At 37.6% G+C, this 14,567-nt stretch overlaps 1 pseudogene; it reads right to left on the bottom strand.

Annotated features, from left to right (window-relative positions):
- Nucleotides 1-5,019: 5,019 nt before the first annotated feature.
- On the bottom strand, nt 5,020-10,821 carry LOC128093361 (uncharacterized; annotated as a pseudogene).
- Nucleotides 10,822-14,567: the final 3,746 nt, after the last annotated feature.

The following is a 14,567-nucleotide window of genomic DNA, read 5'->3' as shown; positions in this document are numbered from 1 at the left end:
TCATCACAAGAGCGAGCAAACTACTATAAAAAAACCCCCGGCCAAGAGTAAAGAAAAGGCGAGCAAAACTCTGGGGCAGCATAATCAAATTTACCCAGCCATCATGTTTCTCGCCCGCAAAGTGTGGGGCGTGCAAAGTGAGACGACGGAAAAGTGGCGGGAAAGTTCAAGTGTTTTTGTTTGCTGGATGCTGGCCGACATATAAAACGAACGCACACAAACACACGCACGCACTCAAACGTATCGGTTTTCGGAGAAAAGTTCTCGCGGCCACGAAATTGTGGGTTGGCGTCCTCGGGGACTGTTGAGGACATTCTATTTGGGAAACTTCTTAAATTTCTTTGCCAACGAGAATGGAAGGAAGTCCGTTTATTTAGAAAAACGTTACTTAATCCACCTTTAGGTGGTTGGTGCCTTCCTCACATTCATAAAGTCAATACATTCAGTAAAAATAGCAACATTCCCTTAACATGTTTAACAAATCAACTTTATTACTCATTTCTTTTGATAGGGTTCGCAGACCTTCAATTTTTCTGGCTCATCGGCAAGGTCTGATAAAAAAAACCTATCCAACGATAGTTCACATGGAAGATTCAGACAATATTTTTAACACAATATCTGAAATCCGACCTCTAAAAAGTGTATAAATAACACTTAAGTGCCAATAACTTTTGAAAGGGTTTTCAGATCCTCGATGTATTAGGCTCATTTGAAAGGTCTTTTGATTGTCTAACTAACGATGGGTCGCATGATGGACCTGGACATAATTTTTACTGAAATATCTGAGATCCGGCCTCCAAAAAGTGTATAAATAACACTTAAGTGCCAATAACTTTTGATAGAGTTGTCAGATCCTTGATGTTTTAGGCTCATTTGAAAGGTCTTTTGATTATCTAACTAACGATGGGTCGCATGATGGACCCGAATATCATTTTCATTGAAATATCTGAGATCCGGCCTCCAAAAAGTGTATAAATAGCACTTAAGCGCTAATAACTTTTGATAGGGTTGTCAGATCTTCAATGTTTTGAGTTCATTGGAAAGGTCTTTTTAATACCTTTCTGAAAATGTATAACAGGGGGGGGGTTTCTTGCAAAAAACACCCTTTTTACAATCTTCCGGACATACGCCAAAATCGTTTTTTTAGCATAACTTTTGAAGTACTTAACTAAACTTGCTGATTTTATATAGAGACCTATGGGACCCCAAGACGGATCGAATGAGACTAATACGGTCAAAATCCGTTCATCCAGTCCGGAGATAATCGAGTGACAATTTTTTTGTCCACCCACCTACACACATACACACAGACATTTGCTCAGAACATGATTCTGAGTCGATAGGTATACGTGAAGGTGGGTCTACGAGGTCGAATTAAGAAGTTCATTTTTCGAGTGATTTTATAGCCTTTCCTCAGTAAGGTGAGGAAGGCAAAAATCTTGATTTTCCTTTAACTTCAAGCAGATGTCAAATATTTGTGCGCGCTACTAGCGGGCGACTAAATTTGGTCACCCGCTGTTCACCGAGGGTCGAGCTGCTATTTTATGAGCGCGTTTGTGAGCGACCGGTGTGGGGATGAGTGATGGTGGAGCGCTTCCAAATCCTTACTGCGCGCGCCCGGTGGAGATGGTCTTACACGGGACGACGCTCATATTAAGCACGCAGCCTTTAACTGTCAGGAAAAAGTTGTATAACAGTTTAATCAACTGTCAATGTCAGAGCTTCGGTGTTGTTCAGGAGAATGACAGATGAATATTTTGAGCCTACCGTTGTTTACATCGTTGAATTTAATTCCTTAAGACGAGACAAAAAGTGAAACAAAACTGCGAAAAAAACTTAAAAATAAATGAATTATTCAGAATGGTTCCAAAGTGGAAGACAACTTTTCTTTCTCATTTATGTAAGTATAAAAAATATGTTGTTTGCCGGTTTCTAAACATAATTTTGATTTATTTTTTACAGGATTGGCGTGAAAAATGAAACGATACCTCAAACTTGAATGGCCCAGACGGATAAAATTGTGCCGTCCCATTTACACGTTGCCCAGTGCCCGAATCTTCGCAATGCTGCATAGTGACCGCGACTTAAGCAGCATAAATGCTTAGCCCTGCACACCGTATCGATGTCCGTTCCGGCCCTAGAATCGGCGTCAGCAGCTGCAACTTCTCAAATATTTGTAAACCGACTTAGGTCCTCGATCGCAAGCCTCCGAATGTTCACCAGAAGTCGTCGGTTGCAGCAGCTAAAGCACGTGATACTCAGTATCCGGATTAGCAGTAGCTATCTAACGAAGAAAGCGACATCAACTAGGGCCTGGAATGGAAAAAACATTTTGCTCCAGAAACGTTCCCTTTGTGAATAATAAACCATTTAAAATGTAATTGCGTAATCATTTCAATAAATTCCTTCTTACCGTCCCGTTGTCAAATTATGGTGTGCTAGGTTCGATGGCCATATCGGCCCAACGAGAAAATAAAAAGCGTTGGGATGGACTTTTGATTACGCACCCAAGGATGGGTCGTCTGATAGATCCGGACAACGTTTCCATCAAAATATGTGAGATCCGGCCTCGAAAAGGTGGATGATTAACACTTAAGTACTCCTAACTTGTAATAGGGTTGTCAGATCTTCAATGTTTTGGCATCGTTGGAAAGGTCTTTTTATTACCCATCTAACGATGTATCGCATGGTAGATCCGGACAACGTTTCCATCAAAATTTATGAGATCCGGCCTAAACAAAAAGAATACATAACACTTTAGTGCTTATAGCTTTTGATAGGGTTGTCAGATCATCAATGTTTTGGGCTCGTTGGAAAGGTCTTTTGATTACCCATCTAACGATGTGTCGCATGGTAGATCCGGACAACGTTTTCATCAAAATTTATGAGATCCGGCCTCAAAAAAGTGGATAAATAACACTTAAGTGCTTATAACTTTTGATAGGGTTGTCAGATCTTCAATGTTTTGGCATCATTGGAAAGGTCTTTTGATTACCCATCTAACGATGTGTCGCATGGTAGATCCGGACAACGTTTTCATCAAAATTTATGAGATCCGGCCTCAAAAAAGTGGATAAATAACACTTAAGTGCTTATAACTTTTGATAGGGTTGTCAGATCTTCAATGTTTTGGCATCATTGGAAAGGTCTTTTGATTACCCATCTAACGATGTGTCGCATGGTAGATCCGGACAACGTTTTCATCAAAATTTATGAGATCCGGCCTCAAAAAAGTGGATAAATAACACTTAAGTGCTTATAACTTTTGATAGGGTTGTCAGATCTTCAATGTTTTGGCATCATTGGAAAGGTCTTTTGATTACCCATCTAACGATGTGTCGCATGGTAGATCCGGACAACGTTTTCATCAAAATTTATGAGATCCGGCCTCAAAAAAGTGGATAAATAACACTTAAGTGCTTATAACTTTTGATAGGGTTGTCAGATCTTCAATGTTTTGGGCTCGTTGGAAAGGTCTTTTCAATACCTTTCTAAAAATGTATAGCATGACGGGCTTTCTTACAAAAACCACCCTTTTTACAATCTTCTGAAATGTAGTCAAGATCGTTTTTTAGCATAACTTTTGAAGTACTTAACTAAACTTGCTGATTTTAAATAGAGACCTATGGGACCCCAAGACGGATCGAATGAGACTAATACGGTCAAAATCCGTTCATCCAGTCCGGAGATAATCGAGTGACAATTTTTTTGTCCACCCACCTACACACATCCACACAGACATTTGCTCAGAACATGATTCTGAGTCGATAGGTATACGTGAAGGTGGGTCTAGGTGGTCAAATAAAGAAGTTCATTTTTCGAGTGATTTTATAGCCTTTCCTCAGTAAGGTGAGGAAGGCAAAAACCATGGATTAGATATTATCAAAAATAAATAATTATTTTTTTCTGTGTACATTTAGATCTTACAATTGTTATTGTCTTTCTTTGTAAAACACAATTTCTTATTAGATCTACGAATATTGAAATATCTGGATCTTGAGATCATTCCTTAACATCAACTTGCAACGTAAAAAAAATACCAAAATTATAATTATTTAAAAATTATTTCTGGCAACCCTGTCTCAAGTTTTGACCACTTAAGTAATATGTATGCACTCTTTTAAAGCCAGATCTCATAACTATGTCCAGATCCATCATCCAACCCAGTAGTAAGGGAAGACCTTCCCAACAAATTTAAAAGTTTGTAGATCTGGCAACCCTGTCTCTTGTTACAGTCACTTAAGTAATATTTGTTTACTTTTTTGAAACTGAATCTCTCCTATCTGTATGGGTAGTATTTCCAAATGTATCAACCAAACCATCCACATTTAAAAGTAGTATCATCACCATTCAACAATTTCATTCATTCAGAAACTTTCCTTTCACATCAAATCCATCAATCGGAAAACTTTTGAAAATTGCAATCGAAAAAGCAACAGTTAATTTGCTTCCATCCCGTCTTTCTCAATTTCTGCACAAAGTGCAAAAAAAAAACCGATCCCGAAATCAAATCGCAATCAATTTTACAATCCAACCACACACTCACACAGCCACCCACACCACCTGACAATGATAAATCGTCCGCCGTACGCAATTTATCCACCTGGCGGCCACGTGGCACCTGGCGCAGACCACCACGTGGTGGCTTTTCTTATTTTTCCCCGGTTCGATGTCCCCTTCCGCCGCGGATTCCTCCCGGCGGCGGTGGACAAATTCGTTCCGTGAACTTTCATTTTCCAAGTTTGATTCGATTATTCAAAAGTTTGTCCTCTCCGATTTCGGGCGCGGCGCATTCTTTCCTTTCCGGGGAGGGATTGGAATCGAGAACGGAACGGATTGTGTGGCAGTCGCAAACCGTTTCCGCTCCAGCACCGGAACAAATCGAATTTGGGCAAAACTTTTGTTGATAGAGAAAATTTTGCGCAAAAGTTTACCAGTTGCTTTTGAAGGGGTTGGTTCGTTTTTTTGTGCATCTTCAATTTGAAGTTTTTTTTTTTTTTGCTTTTTTGCTTTTTTGCTTTTTTGCTTTTTTGCTTTTTTGCTTTTTTGCTTTTTTGCTTTTTTGCTTTTATGCTTTTTTGCTTTTTTGCTTTTTTGCTTTTTTGCTTTTTTGCTTTTTTGCTTTTTTGCTTTTTTGCTTTTTTGCTTTTTTGCTTTTTTGCTTTTTTGCTTTTTTGCTTTTTTGCTTTTTTGCTTTTTTGCTTTTTTGCTTTTTTGCTTTTTTGCTTTTTTGCTTTTTTGCTTTTTTGCTTTTTTGCTTTTTTGCTTTTTTGCTTTTTTGCTTTTTTGCTTTTTTGCTTTTTTGCTTTTTTTGCTTTTTTGCTTTTTTGCTTTTTTGCTTTTTTGCTTTTTTGCTTTTTTGCTTTTTTGCTTTTTTGCTTTTTTGCTTTTTTGCTTTTTTGCTTTTTCTAGTTGACGAATGCATTTTCCGTTTATATTTGTGTAAAATTCAGCTCTGTTTACATTACAAGCAAAGCTAAACAAAAAACGAATTCCTGCACCATAACTTTTCAGCTCTCAGCACCAACTTCTCAGACTTTGGCAGAGTGGCCCTAACATCGGCCAAAGACGACAAAACTGCCGCCGCCAAACCACGACAACAACAACAAGCCAAACGGAATCATTTTAAAATGCATTTGCATTTCAATTATATGCGGCGTTATGTGAAATATACATTTGGCAAACGGAATTTGCACATAAATTGAATTTCGCTTCGGCATTTCTGTGTCCGCACTGACTTGGCCAGGGATAGGCGGCAGCACTGCCAGTCGGTCCGTTCCGCCGTATGCATTACCGGAGACTACGACATCCAGTGTGAGATCCCGCACACACACGTTTTTGGCTGTTGCGCTCCGGATCGTAAAACATTTGCCTATAACGCGGCGTGGTGGAAGCGGAAAAACACGTGCCAGGGCGTCTTTTCCGATGGTCCGTGACGGAGCTCCGAGCGACCCTACTAGATCTAGCTCTAACTTGAACTCTAGATCTGATTTATTTTGATTCTGGTTCTGGTTCTGGTTCTGGTTCTGGTTCTGGTTCTGGTTCTGGTTCTGGTTCTGGTTCTGGTTCTGGTTCTGGTTCTGGTTCTGGTTCTGGTTCTGGTTCTGGTTCTGGTTCTGGTTCTGGTTCTGGTTCTGGTTCTGGTTCTGGTTCTGGTTCTGGTTCTGGTTCTGGTTCTGGTTCTGGTTCTGGTTCTGGTTCTGGTTCTGGTTCTGGTTCTGGTTCTGGTTCTGGTTCTGGTTCTGGTTCTGGTTCTGGTTCTGGTTCTGGTTCTGGTTCTGGTTCTGGTTCTGGTTCTGGTTCTGGTTCTGGTTCTGGTTCTGGTTCTGGTTCTGGTTCTGGTTCTGGTTCTGGTTCTGGTTCTGGTTCTGGTTCTGGTTCTGGTTCTGGTTCTGGTTCTGGTTCTGGTTCTGGTTCTGGTTCTGGTTCTGGTTCTGGTTCTGGTTCTGGTTCTGGTTCTGGTTCTGGTTCTGGTTCTGGTTCTGGTTCTGGTTCTGGTTCTGGTTCTGGTTCTGGTTCTGGTTCTGGTTCTGGTTCTGGTTCTGGTTCTGGTTCTGGTTCTGGTTCTGGTTCTGGTTCTGGTTCTGGTTCTGGTTCTGGTTCTGGTTCTGGTTCTGGTTCTGGTTCTGGTTCTGGTTCTGGTTCTGGTTCTGGTTCTGGTTCTGGTTCTGGTTCTGGTTCTGGTTCTGGTTCTGGTTCTGGTTCTGGTTCTGGTTCTGGTTCTGGTTCTGGTTCTGGTTCTGGTTCTGGTTCTGGTTCTGGTTCTGGTTCTGGTTCTGGTTCTGGTTCTGGTTCTGGTTCTGGTTCTGGTTCTGGTTCTGGTTCTGGTTCTGGTTCTGGTTCTGGTTCTGGTTCTGGTTCTGGTTCTGGTTCTGGTTCTGGTTCTGGTTCTGGTTCTGGTTCTGGTTCTGGTTCTGGTTCTGGTTCTGGTTCTGGTTCTGGTTCTGGTTCTGGTTCTGGTTCTGGTTCTGGTTCTGGTTCTGGTTCTGGTTCTGGTTCTGGTTCTGGTTCTGGTTCTGGTTCTGGTTCTGGTTCTGGTTCTGGTTCTGGTTCTGGTTCTGGTTCTGGTTCTGGTTCTGGTTCTGGTTCTGGTTCTAGTTTTGACTGTGACTGTGACTGTGACTCCAACTCTTAACTCAAACCAAACCATACTTATCCAAGGGCCGCAAAGTGCTCCCGCAACTGCAGTCGAGTGTAAAGCAAAGCCATATAGCACATCAGTCCTTGCTACGTGGTGCCGAAATGTGCATTTCAAAGGCCCTGGAGGGAAAATTTATTTGGACAGGCCCATTTTGGGGAGGGATACCGGCAGTCAGTCCTTTCTTGTAATGTCCCGAACGCGCGTGTGTGTGTGTTCGTTGATGCAGCAGGACTTTTAGTATTAGAAACCTCCGAGAATCTTCTTCTGGGAAATGGTCCTATTGAAAGGCTTCCAAATCATAATGCATTTTCCGGGGAGGGCCATTTGCAAGTCGTGTGTGGCTTTTCCGAGACGATGAGTTATGGCCAGGGCCACATTTTTCCCCAGTCGAACGCAATAAGTCTCGGGTGTCTTTTTTTGTGCAAAGCTTCTGCTAAAGTTATGCGTTTTCATTGCTTTTTGTAGATTTTTTTAAATGAAATTAATAAAAGTTTTTTATTCATTTATTTCAATTTATTTATATTTTTCAAAAGAGTTCCAGTTTATTCACGCTACTGAAACGGACATTTTCATGCTTGTCGGATGAAACGATCTTTAAAATTACACCACCATTCGGTAACCGGTGACATCTGACACAATTGGCTCATGACTGGTGTATTCTCCGGCCATATTACTGGCCATTTACTGGCAGGGCACGCGCCACAACACACACTTGCCCCGATACGTATCATACTTTGCAGCAGCAGCAGTGTTTTACTTTATATTTTTTCCCATATCTGCCCCATCGCATGCAATTTTAGTAGCTCCGTTTATCCTGTGGAGCGTGGATTACACATATACCAACTATAAAGCGACTCACATGTGAGGACACATTCTGCAGAAAAAATGGAAAGAGTAAAAAAAAAAACTTATAGTGGAATCATCCGCAACTCAACAGCAACATATAAATACAAGACAGCATCCAACAAGTCGAGACGACGCCAGTCAATTTAATTTCACGATCTGGTGTGTTTGTATTTGTGATTGTGTATGTTTGTATGAGAAAACATAAAATATCCTTGCACATGGACAGAGTAACAAAAAGCGAAAAGATGGACGACCATTGAATAAATTGAGTTTTGTAGGCGAAAAAGTAAATTGAGTTTAAAATTCGAAAACAAGCAATCAAAACAATCTTACAAAAAAAATCAGGCGGAATATCAATGGAAAAAATGTTTTCACATCGTCTTCTCTCTTCTCTCTTCTCTCTTCTCTCTTCTCTCTTCTCTCTTCTCTCTTCTCTCTTCTCTCTTCTCTCTTCTCTCTTCTCTCTTCTCTCTTCTCTCTTCTCTCTTCTCTCTTCTCTCTTCTCTCTTCTCTCTTCTCTCTTCTCTCTATACCTCAAATTGTAAAAAAAGCTATTGCATTCTTCTCTCGAAATTCTAACAAGTAGGGGAACTATACCCTTTCTCAACCTATTTCTAATATCGGCCTATCAGCACTTTGATCATGAATTACAGCTTTCATAAAGTATTTTTGAATGTTCCAAAGTAATAAATAGTTCAAATAAATGTGAGCAAGTAACTCTTCATTGTTGATACATCTGGAAATGTTGATTTTATAGCGGAAAACGGCAAAAGTGATGAGAATTGGTCGAACAGCTTAGTTTGATTAAAATGGGTATATTTCCCCTATTTCATCCAGTAAAATTGACAGCACTTGTCGCGATTCAATTATGGATTACTTCTCATCCCCTTTCACAAAAATTCAGTAGATAACCCGTTTTACTGTTGCCGCGCCATATCCGGTAACACAATACTGTGAAAAAAAATCAGATAAATCCACTCAATTCCGCTCAACAATAACGCACGACGACACACTGGCCCGACTGTTTTACGCCCGATGGAGCCTCTGATATGGTATGGATGTGTGTGGCGTCACACACACTCATAAAACGCCGAATGTGAGCGATAAAAAATGAAAACACGCATAAATAAAATTGAATAAAATAAAAGATCAAATTCGAAAGGGCGCAACGACGGCAACGACACACTCGAAAACATAAATAAATTGAAAAGCCGGGAAAAGTTTTGTTATTTTTCCGTGAGTTGATGTCATATTAAACTTAAATTAAAACAAAATATCTTATTTGAAAAAAAAAAAAAGATTCCTAAAAGAACCTGGTACATTTTCTTTCGTAACGATTTGTAACTATCCTAGTTGGCACACGCTCAAACGCTTGTCAGCAAAAGCAGGTAAAAATTACATTCCAGGTCATAAAGTTTCCTCAAGGATGCAATCGTTCTTGCTGAATGCTGTTCCTTTGAGGACATGAGTTTTTGTGTGATTTAGGCAAGAAACACTTGCAGCTAGAACCTTGCCAAGAACGCACACACTTTTTTGCGAACGTTAAAGTAGGCAAATTTGAAATATCAATAAAAGAAGGTGAAGTCAATCAAAAATTGTATTGTAAAACAAGTTCAGAATTTCTCGAAAAAAAATAAAAGTACAACAACTAAAATTCGAATCCAAAAGCTACTCAAAGCACGGTAAGCACACCCAAAAAAAGTAGTTCCATTCCAGGTGATACAGATAAATTTCCGAGGTAAACTCCGCGGGACACTTGCGCCCAGGGGGGAAGGATCCTTTTCGCGAGACCAAAGGATGACGTGCTTTTTTTTCTCACATGAGGAAAATTTCTACCTTCAACTACACTTGCGAGACAGCGCTAAAACTGTGCAAGACAATGGGAACCGCTATGAATTCTTTATAGAAAAAAACGCGAAAATAGACAAGTTTCGTGAGTGGGGTAAATTTGCAATTTTCTAAATTATGTTAATTCAAACGTACTTAACTGTAATAGTAATGATGTACAGTAGGGTGGTCAAAATCCGAGCTTCCTCAAGGCTGCCCCCTGAAATCAAAGATTGACCCAACACTATATAGGCTGAATCCCAAATTTGAATTTGGTCATTTTCGGAAGCAAAAAATCCTAAAAATATGGTGTCTTCGGGAAAACTTTTCAAAATTTAATGAAGGTTCTACAACTGAGAAATTGTTAGAATCAGATAACTATGGCGCCCTCCACAGGTTAAAAAAGTAAAGCAGTTACTTTTCTCCGTACACAATTTTTGCCAAACAAACTTCATGCGATTAGAGAGGTCAGAATAAGCTCAAATTTAGAATTAAGCCTAGTGATGGACCAGCCTTCCCCATTTTGGCCAATATCTTGGATTTAAAATTTTCAAATTTCAAAATCACTTCCAAATTTAAAACCACTTCACTGCCCATGTTTGCATAAATGTTCCATAGGCTAATACCTAAAATTGAAATATTTTGTTGATTCCTGAAATATTTGAGCTAAAACTAGTTTCTTCTTTTTCAACCACTAGATAATTTTCACATTTCAAAATGGCGTCTATTTCGTCGTATTTTGGCTATAACTTTCGTTCAAAAGGTCTGATATTCGCTCTCTTCGAAGATAAATGTGTGTTTTTATAAGCTCTTCAAATGTCTAGAAGACATCAACTCGTTTCGACATAAGCCTGAGTTGATAAATTCAAAAAACTTATTTTTTCATAAACACCTCAACCTTAATTACAAAAATGGCTCTAGAAATATCCCGGTTGCTTTTCAGCAAAGTTGCTCAAAATGGTGTTTCCTACAACTTTTCTGAAGACACCGAAGCGCTAACTCGTCATCCCGCTAAAATAAAAATTCTGAACCACCCTAAAATTTGGACCACCCCAATGTCCACCATACCAAAAGATGCCCCTATTGACCCTGATCATTTGTCCGGAAGACACCAAAGCTCTAAATCTTAACGTGTGGCCGCTATCAATTTTGTCGCGCTGGATTTCACTTTCGGACCACTGTGCATTGGTACAAACTGATCAATATGTTTGCTCAGGTTCTGAATTATGAAACCGATAATTTTGAGCAAAATATCGAAATTTTGCTTCAAAAAATGGTTTGGCTTTTCTTCAAATGGAAATCAGTAAACAGCACAGTAAACAGTAAAGGACCGTTTCCAAGTGGTATCCACCTGAAATAGTTCTTCAAGATATTTTTCGATAAAATCTGATTTTTTATTGAATTGCTTCAAAAAACATTAAAAACCAAATGTATATGCAAAGTTAGAGCCAAATAAACAAACACGATTACTCATCCTTTATCAAAGTCACTGATAATTGTTTTTAATACAAAACAAGATTATACGCATGTTTAATTTCCCCGAGAATAATTTAGTATAAATTCTGGAATTTCCGAAAAAAAAATTAGTAAATACAATTTCGCATAGAAAATGATATTTTTCAATTAAAAGCTGTTACAAATATTATTCAAAGTTTTTGTCCCTCGGCTCTGGTCAAATCAAAGGGGATGCAGAAAAAATAAAAAAAAATCTTAATTTTGAATTTTAGGTCTACCTTTTAAAATTTTGGAAGCTAGGGTATCACAAAATGCTTTCTAAATTACTGAAGTTATGATACCTGAAATTTATAAAGAGCAATTCCAGCCCAAAACAGTAACTTTTAGGTACTTTTTTCTCGACCCTCTCCGATTTCAATGAAACTTTGTAGACATGTTTTCCTAGGCATATATAAGCCATTTTTGTGTATATGGCGCCATTTTCACTCGATAATGACATTTGAGAAGGGCGTAAGTGTTTCAAATATTTATATATTTCGTAATTTAAATATTGCTGTATCTCGAAGCCGTTGCATCGAATCAAAAATCATTTACTGAAACTGTTTTTTTTTTTCAAAAGTGCTCTAAACATCAAAGTTTTCAAAATCCGAACACGACAATTTTACATAAAAGTCTCCATATTGACCATTGTCCTAAGTCCAATCCTTGTGAAGTTACAACGGTTTTAAAAATAAAAAATAGGTTTTTTATGGTTTTTGGCAATTTCAATATGACAGACTCGATTTTTAAGTCTCGATAGTATTTTTACCGGAAAACTCAATCAATCAGATGAGCAACTCTCTACGAAATCGGCCGATTTCGACCATTTTTATTTTTTGTATTTTTTGATTTGACTCAAACTTTGTGGGGGCCTTCCCTATGACCAAATAAGCTATTTTGCGTCATTGGTTCACCCATACAAGTCTCCATACAATTTTGGCTGCTGTCCATACAAAAATGGTATGTAAATATTCAAACAGCTGTAACTTTTGAGTAAATTTTCTGATCAATTTGGTGTCTTCGGCAAAGTTGTAGGTATTGTTGAGGACTTTTGAGAAAAAAATAGGTACACGGAAAAATAAATTTGCAGATTTTTTTATCAACTTTTTTTTCACTAAAACTCAATTTCCCAAAATACGTATTTTTTGATTTTCGAGATTTTTTGATATGTTTTAGGGGACAAAAATCCGCAACTTTTGAGCCATAGAGAAACATGGTCAAAAAATCTGCCGCCGAGTTATGATTTTTTGAAAAAATAGTGATTTTTGTAAAAAATCGAAGTTTCATGCAAAAACAAGTTTGACATAATTTTTTAATGCAAAATTGAATTTGCAATCGAAAAGTACTTTACAGATTTTTTGATTAAGGGCTCCGTTTTCAAGATATAGCCACCGAAAGTTTGATTTTAGCGAAATATTTGCAGTTTTTCAATTTTTAAAAATAGTGACCATGAGTGACCATTTCTAAAAATATTTTTTTGAAAAGTTCAGAAAATTTGCTATAAAATTGTCTAAGAGACATTGAAGATTGGACCTCTGGTTGCTGAGATACAGCGGCTTAAAGAAAAAGAAACACGAAAATTGAAGTTTTCTAAATCTCACCCAAACAGCCCACCATTTTCTAATGACGATATCTCAGCAATTAATCGTCCGATTTTCAATGTTAATACATGAAACATTCGTGAAATTTTCCGATCTTTTCGAAAAAAATATTTTGAAAATTTTTAAATCTAGACTAGCATTTTAAATAGGCGTAATATTCAATATTTGGCCCTTTTAAAATGTAAGTCTTGATTTAAAAAATTTCAAAATATTTTTTTCGAAAGGATCGGAAAATTTCACGAATGTGAAATACATGAATACATGAAGTATTAACATTGAAAATCGGACGATTAATTGCTGAGATATCGTCATTAGAAAATGGTGGGCTGTTTGGGTGAGACTTAGAAAACTTCAATTTTCGTGTTTCTTTTTCTTTAAGCCTCTGTATCTCAGCAACCAGAGGTCCAATCTTCAATGTCTCTTAGACAATTTTATAGCAAATTTTCTGAACTTTTCAAAAAAAATATTCATAGAAATGGTCACTCATGGTCACTATTTTTAAAAATTGAAAAACTGCAAATATTTCGCTAAAATCAAACTTTCGGTGGCTATATCTTGAAAACGGAGCCCTTAATCAAAAAATCTGTAGAGTACTTTTCGATTGCAAATTCAATTTTGCATTAAAAAATTATGTCAAACTTGTTTTTGCATGAAACTTCGATTTTTGACAAAAATCACTATTTTTTCAAAAAATCATAACTCGGCGGCAGATTTTTTGACCATGTTTCTCTATGGCTCAAAAGTTGCGGATTTTTGTCCCCTAAAACATATCAAAAAATCTCGAAAATCAAAAAATACGTATTTTGGGAAATTGAGTTTTAGTGAAAAAAAAGTTGATAAAAAAATCTGCAAATTTATTTTTCCGTGTACCTATTTTTTTCTCAAAAGTCCTCAACAATACCTACAACTTTGCCGAAGACACCAAATTGATCAGAAAATTCACTCAAAAGTTACAGCTGTTTGAATATTTACATACCATTTTTGTATGGACAGCAGCCAAAATTGTATGGAGACTTGTATGGGTGAACCAATGACGCAAAATAGCTTATTTGGTCATAGGGAAGGCCCCCACAAAGTTTGAGTCAAATCAAAAAATACAAATAAAATCCATTTCCGGTTTTGGTAGAGAATTGCTCAGATGTAAAACCTTATTACTAAAAACTATTATTTTAAAGGTAAGTTTTGTTTGGGCTTGAATATTGTATCTTTTTAAACATATTCACATGCTTATTTTTTTATTTTTTTATTTTTTTTTTGTAGAAAACAATTTGGGAAAATCAAGTAAAAATGTAAATAATCCTGAAATTCAAATTTTGTTGGTTTTCAACATTCCCTAAATTTTTGATTTGATTTTTTTGAAAAGTTTTAACTCAAACGTTAAAAGTTCGAATTATTTTTTTCTCATAAAATCGTGATAACTCGTTATGGTCACAAGTAAACCTCTATGGTTTGAACATCTATTTTTTATTGTCTGCTCTACAGCTTTGTTAAACATGGTTACATTGGTTACGCTCCAAAAAAACTGCCAAGTTAGAAAAAACACGAAACTTTGAAATGTAAAACGTATCCGGCCCGGGAAGCCATTTCATCCGGCCCACGACGGCTCCTAAAAATTGTTCAATGACTGGCCCTTCATTGGACATTGGACAAGTTTGTTT

This window comes from Culex pipiens, chromosome 3, assembly GCF_016801865.2.
Source record: "Culex pipiens pallens isolate TS chromosome 3, TS_CPP_V2, whole genome shotgun sequence".
NCBI classification, from domain to species: domain Eukaryota; kingdom Metazoa; phylum Arthropoda; class Insecta; order Diptera; family Culicidae; genus Culex; species Culex pipiens.
The sequence above is the reverse complement of the archived record's forward strand: the minus strand, read 5'-3'. Positions and strand labels throughout refer to the sequence as shown.